The 7,154-nt window shown below is 31.5% G+C and overlaps 1 long non-coding RNA gene across 1 annotated transcript; it reads left to right on the forward strand.

Moving 5' to 3' along the window:
- The first annotated feature begins 6,005 nt into the window (after positions 1-6,005).
- LOC149557195 (uncharacterized) lies at positions 6,006-6,493 on the forward strand. Its single transcript, XR_016352388.1, has 2 exons — positions 6,006-6,185; positions 6,358-6,493. It is a non-coding gene; the product is annotated as an uncharacterized LOC149557195 (long non-coding RNA).
- The last annotated feature ends 661 nt before the right edge of the window (positions 6,494-7,154 follow it).

Genomic DNA, 7,154 nt, shown 5'->3' on the forward strand with positions numbered 1-7,154 from the left:
GGGTGTGGGGGTTTCCACAATATGTGAGCAACATTATTTGGATCCTAGTCTTACGAAGTTAATGAATAAGAGGGACACATTTCTACTAAGAAAAGATGTAATGAATGCATGCAATAGGGTGCATTCCCTTCGATCACAAAAAAATGAAAATGATGCCAAAAGTTTAAGTTTATGGCATGCAGAGGAGAAAGACAACTTTTTCTACTATAAAACACCCAATAGTAGAGAAAACATTCCATTTATCATAGGTATTCAAACACCATAGATGCGAGAGATGATGGTGAGATATTCACATAACTCTATTATAGCAATGGATTCCACTTTTTCAACAAACAAATATGTTGTGAGTTTACCAATGTCAACTATATTAATATATTTTAGTTTAGTTCATCTAAAATTTATCTAAAATCTTAATTTATTGATTTCTTCATGTGCAGTATGAGTTATATTCATTACTTGTATTTGATGAACAAGAGGTCGGTGTACCTATTGCATGGGCCATATCTTCAAGAAATAAAATTGATGATATACATGGGTGGCTAGCAGAAGTTAACAAAAGAGGCAAGCAATGTAAAGATGATTGCCAAGTCAATGCATTCATGACCGATGGCGCTAGTGCCAAGATTGAAGCAATTAGGTTTGATTATCCTCCAATTATATTTGATATATAGGTTTTCAAACTATACATTTCATTATTTAAACATATAATTTTAGTTTAATAACTGATTGTGTTTAAATGCTACTTATTAATGCTTATAATGTAACTTTTAGATCATCCTTCAATTTTCGAGTACTTTTATGTATCTGGCACGTACGTAGGGCATGGTTGAAGAATATTTACAAGTGAGTCATTTCTACTTAAAATACATGTAAAGTTATATTTGTTAACATCATAGCTTGATATTATCTTTTTTATTATAGGTTTGTAAGCAATAAGGATGTTGCAACAAATATGTTCACTAGACTAGGTGAGATAATGCATACCATAAGTGATGATGGAGATGTCACTACTCATCTAATAAAAGAATATATGGATGAATTCAAAGAACAAAAAGAGTTTATTGATTACTTTAGAAAGACTTGGTGTCATGATGAGAGACGCATTGGTAAGATCATATACATTATTCATTACATTATATTTTTATTTTTATTGCTCGGTTCTTTTATTATATATATGCTAAGACATTATCATATTTTTGTCATAGAAATGTGAGCAAAAAACTTTAGAGGTTTCTCCCATGCAAATCAAGATACTAATGCTTTCATAGAGTCATACCACATGCACATCAAGAGTCACCACTTGACCGACTATTCTAGAAAATGCACAAGGAGAATGGATTGGCTCATTCATGTTCTTCTTCATAGGGTAGAGCCATACTATAAAAATAAGAGATACTTGCAGTTATCTGGGTTTCTAACCAACTTCAAAAAAGAAAGATACTACCTAACTTCTTTAGAGAGATCAAAGAGAATAGCAGATACAGATTGCTACCTATATGACCTTCCCGATACATTTAAAGTTAGAAGTCAAACGATTTCAACCAAATGGTATCTTGTAAGAAATTTTGGACCAAATTTGCAAGTGTGTGATTGTGAGTGGGCAAAAAGAGGTAACACATGCAAACATGTGTTGAAGATTTTAGATCTACTAAAGAGAACCAATATAAACTAGCAAGTTCAAGTGGTTGGTAAGTATCATTTGAGAGTTAATTTTAATTATTTATATTATATAAATGATTACTATATTGTTAAGACCTACTTAAATTGATCTTAAATACAGATGATGTTACTGCATTGGTTGAGGATTACGGCAAAGTTGGAGGGAATTTTGGTCATAAAAACTATAATATTGGTAATAAGAATGTGTGTTTACAAGTAAATATTAAATTATTTTATGGATGAAAAAGTTAAGTGATTTTTTTTCCAATTGCAGATGGTTCTACACCTTCAAAAGATCAAGATGTGCTTGGAGTCAACATTGGTGAAGATGAGAAAACTGGTAAGTTTTAATACCAATTCTTTTCTTAAGAAATATATAGTATTTTAAAATAGTATTTTGACTTTACAATTTTATTTTTTTTACTACAGATTGTGTGAGATCATTTGATACTTCTCATGATGAACTTCAAAATTGCATTGATTATGTAAATTCATTTATCCAAAATTTGTCAACTAGAGAAGAATATGAAAAACAAATATTCATTCAACATGTTGGGAGATTTAGAAATGAGATACATGCATCTCTTGCTTCAAGTTTCAATTTTGAATCAATTCTTGGTTCAGAGAACATGCCTATGAGGCGAAAGAAACCATGGTTTAGTCCAAGCAAAATGTGTAAGCGTCGATTTATTCATAAAAAGAAAAAACCTATGACTCAAAACTTAAGTAAAAGAGTTGATGGTCATGAAAATTTTCAATTCCCCTCTATACGCTCTAAAAAGAAAAAGGGAAAAAAAGCCATTAATCGTTCAGGCATAGCAATACAAGGAGAAAGAGTTATTCTGTCACAACAAGGTGAGTACATTTATTTAAAAGTACTTTATTACTTTCAACATATAGCTCAATACTTGTTATTTTTATTTCATATGTTGAACATGTGTCAATATAGGTTTGGTTGATCAAGGAGAATTTCCACGACGTCGATTGCCTTTCTCTATTGATTTGAACCAAACAATAACAGATGACACACAAGTACTAGATGGTAATTTACTCGCTATTAACTATTTTTATTAAAATTGATTACTTAGTTCACATTTCTAATTGCATTTAATGCTTTATCAAATAACCAAGATGTAGTTTGTGGAGATCAACCATCAATGCCAAAGGTTATTCATCCTCAAACATTTCAACAAACTTGTGGAGGTAATGGAATTTTGATTTTTTTTATTGTTACATAATGTGATATAGATTATGAGAACAATATTTTGATTTAGAATTTGTTATGATAGAAAAAATAAAAAATTTGAAATTATATTTGAGTTTTTAGTTTATAATTTAATTTTATCTAAATGGATGTGTTAAATGTGCATTGTTGTATTAGATGATCAACAAACTAATCAACAATATGGTTTGCGCTTTTCTATTGATCTTAACCAAAACACAACAAGTGGAGATGGTAAAGAAATTATGAAATGATATTCAATTTTCTAAGACCTTATTTTTAAATGAATTTTATAACTAACTCATTCATTTTGTAGGTATTGATGATATCTATATGGAGTATTATGGCCAATAAATTTTGAGACAATCATTAAAGTCTATAAAACTTTATATAAACGTATTCATGAGTATATTTGTACGGGCACTTTATATGGCTATTTTATAAAGCCTCATTAGTGTTCCAATATGTGGTTAGAGTTTGAATAGCTAAAAGATATAAGGGAAGCCTTTTGGGTTTCTTAACAATTTTAATTTAGGGATTACACTTTACACATCTTGAATATTATGAGTAACGAATGAGGGTTTTCTTTTGGTTCTTTCCCTCAGGAGCTCTTTTTGAACTAGTTTATTTATTATAATATATGGTGATATTCTACTCTTGTTAAGAAAAATAATAACACTCATTGAAATAAACCACTAGTATGTACATGGAAATTCTACCTCTTATTTATTATTTGGGTATAGCTGATCTGAATTATAACCTGAATTTGGGTTTTTATGAACGTGTTTTAATAAAACCATCAAGTCCACCAAAATCATGGTTAGGTTTTTAGAAGATGAGAAAGGCATTTGGGAATAGGGTTAATCGGGCGACATTGTTCTTTGCATTGTTCTCTGGTGATGGTTGAATAGGGTTTCTCTGCATCACCAACGATTGTGCATTGCATTCCACATGCATATTTACCATAATCATAATTTGACTAAAAATACTGTAAATTTGTATGACTTATTAAAATCCAACTTTGAACATTTACCCATAAAATAATTTTTTTTTACTTGATAAGTTTGTGTTTAGATGATGATTTATTTTCAAAACATGCATGTCGTATAATTGATATTCAAATCATTATTGATCCAAATTGGAGTTGCTTCTTTGTGCTCATTCACCATTTCTTTAATAAAAGATGGTCATTGTACGTTCATATAGTTCACAATCAAATGCTCAAGCATGTAGTATAAAGAAGCATCGTGTGTCATGATCAAATACTCAAGACATTGTGAATGAAGTTTAGATTATAATTGATAACTAAAGCACCATTGATGCAAAATATGATTGCCTTCCCATTTTCCACTTATCGATTCTATAATTCTTGTGATGAATGAGTACATGTTTAAGGCAAAGTGAATTACATTAGATTCCAATTCCTATTCGATAAAAGTATTGTCTATTTCTCCTTGTCTAATTTTTAAAAAAAACGATAATTCATACATTATAATAAAGAAAGGGTGAATGGAAAATATGCCATCTTTTTTTTCAATATTTGAATCAAATTTGATGTAATCTTCAATACTATTTTAAAGAAGATCATAATCAATACTATTTAATGTTTATGGTTAAATGTATTATTAAATAGACATCTAAAAAGAGGAGAGGCATTTTTAAAACAAAGGAATGGGTGCAACATGGACAAACATCAAGAGTCTTGTCAATCCACTCAAATTTTACACACTACTATCTTTGTATATTCTATTTGAGACAATTGCTTAACTCCACTAATAATGTCAATGAAACTATATAGTAACATATAGTAAATTGTTAAACTTTTGTATCATATATATCTTAAAAATCTAAGGGACGGGCTAATCTCCATCCAAAATGCATTAAAGAAAAAATAAAATTAAAATATTTAATAGATTATATAATGATTTCAATCAGATTGATTATTAAAATTATGACTTTTATAACATTTAAAACAATAAAATAATAATAAATATGAAATTAGAAAAAATAATTTAAAATTTTGAAAATAATTTTAGTAAACTATTTTAATTTTGTTGTATGAATTTGTACAAGCATTAAAATCTAATTTGAATTTTAATGAGTTAGAAAGTATAAAAATTATTTTGTATTAAAAAGTCAGATTTTAAACTTCATTATCCCAAACAACTCACAAACATGCTTTAGCACGAAAATGCATTACTTTATAACATAAAGGAAAACTGATATGGAGTCCAATTACACCACGAAACGAACATTACAAACAAAAGCTACGAAATGAACATTACAAAAAAAGGCTACAAGTGGAAGCTGCGGGAGAGAATGAGTAACTGTCATGTCATACCATGTGGCTTCTAAGGTTTAGTTTCAGGTACTTCCCTCTGTCAGCGGCAGACATGAGTACGACCGCAGAGGCAGGATGGCACGGACGCAGGATGGCATGCCGGCATGAGGAGGCACGAGGATGGGGGTGGGAATACCCAGGCAGTCGATCCTCCTGCCTGGGTAGCCGTTGCCGTAAAAGTATACGCAAAAGTTTTCATGACCCAAGAAAAAGAACTGAACCAGGCTTGAGTACAAATATCTCAACTGGGATTATATTTGAACTTGGTTGAACTACCTCTAAATAAACTAGCTGCTATTGAATTAGAATTGAAATGTTGGGCTGGAATTTTCGATCGTTTCCCATTTTCTCCCTAATCCTATCTGATACTTACTCGTATAATACAGATATTTGTGTCTTCAGAGAGTTTTGAGTATAAATTGATTTCTAGGTGATTGAAAGAATCAATCGATGGTTGAGTGCAACTCGTAAAATTATGAATACAATACCAAAAAAATGGCATGTTCCAGTAAGGACCATGGCAACAGACAAATAGAACCAACCATGCAACTTAATCACTTCAAACATTAAAAAAAGAGAAGTTTCCGAGTTGTGAAGAAAAGGGGGAAAGAAGGCAAAAGCAAAAGCAAAATAAAAGAATCATTTACATATTTGTCCGCCAAATAGAAATACGCAAGGGCCACCACCACCTGTTAAAAATGGTAAAAATTTACCTTTGATCAAGCCGTTAAGTCTTATTGAATAGCATTTACCTTTTCAGAAATTTCTGTCAGTAATTATACTCCTGCAATGGCTTCCATGAGGCTTGGAATGGTTCTGTTGATGATAACAATGCTGTGCTTATTATCTAAGATTACCCAGAGTGCATATGCTTCCAGGATTGTGGACATTCCTGATTTTGAAAACAATGGGACTGTTATAAAGCTGGTACGCTTTACTCTAACCGACTGGAACGCTGCCCATGTAATAACCATTAATCATTTCACTCTCTTTTTTTCCCCTTTTGTTTTCTTTGATTTGAAAAGTTTTGATCTGGGTTATGGGCTGTAGAACTTGGGATACATATTATCTATTCTAATGACCAAATTGTTTGTGTAATTGTGCATCTAAGCTTGGATTTTTCTTTGTTGGGTAGAATGCTGGTCTTACATTTGAGAAAGTGGCGGGAGCACAAATGCAAGTAATTACAAGGAAAGAGGCGATCTATTATATTTTGATACAAGTATTGGACGCCAGCAATTTTGTGGTAGTTTAGAGTGCTCAAATATTGTTTGGGGAAGACATGGATCCTTGGGTGTAGATACTTACCCCTTTGCTTGCACCTGCACCTCTCTAATTCCTTTACAAATGGACAGATTATGGGACCTGTAAGTTGTTCAAAAAAAATTATGACCTTCATTTATGAGAAAGGAATAATTGAGTTCAGCATATATTGAATAACAGAGTTGCGTGGTTCATTCTAACTTTATTGTTTTTCATGTTTAAATTAGTGCAAATAAATGCATAAATTTTCTATACTTTATAGCCCCTTCTTTAAAGGCTTGAATTAGACCGTTAGAAACTATTCTGGTGAGTCCTTGCTATACCTAATTCTTAAAATTTCCTTTTCTGAGATGGAAAATGGAATTCATTGTGCTTCGGAGCAACCCAAGATTTTCTGAAACAATTTTCTCAGATTAAAAATGTAACTTAAGTAGGGTATTCAGATTCAGCTCTGGTTCATCAAGATGAGCAACACCTCCATCCCCAATCTTGACGGTTCGATCCACTTCAGCTGGGGGAAATGGAGAATATTCTACACCCAACTCAAAACCAAAGGAGTTATAAGGAAATGGAAATCTGGCTTTCTGGATATCCTCTTCAAAGATCAAATCAAAACCATCAATTCCCAAATTTTGTTCCAAATCCAATGCAGAGGACCCCCTGCCCTGC

This window comes from Cupressus sempervirens, chromosome 5 (assembly GCF_028749045.1).
Source record: "Cupressus sempervirens isolate cs-2001-9-10 chromosome 5, ASM2874904v1, whole genome shotgun sequence".
NCBI lineage: Eukaryota > Viridiplantae > Streptophyta > Pinopsida > Cupressales > Cupressaceae > Cupressus > Cupressus sempervirens.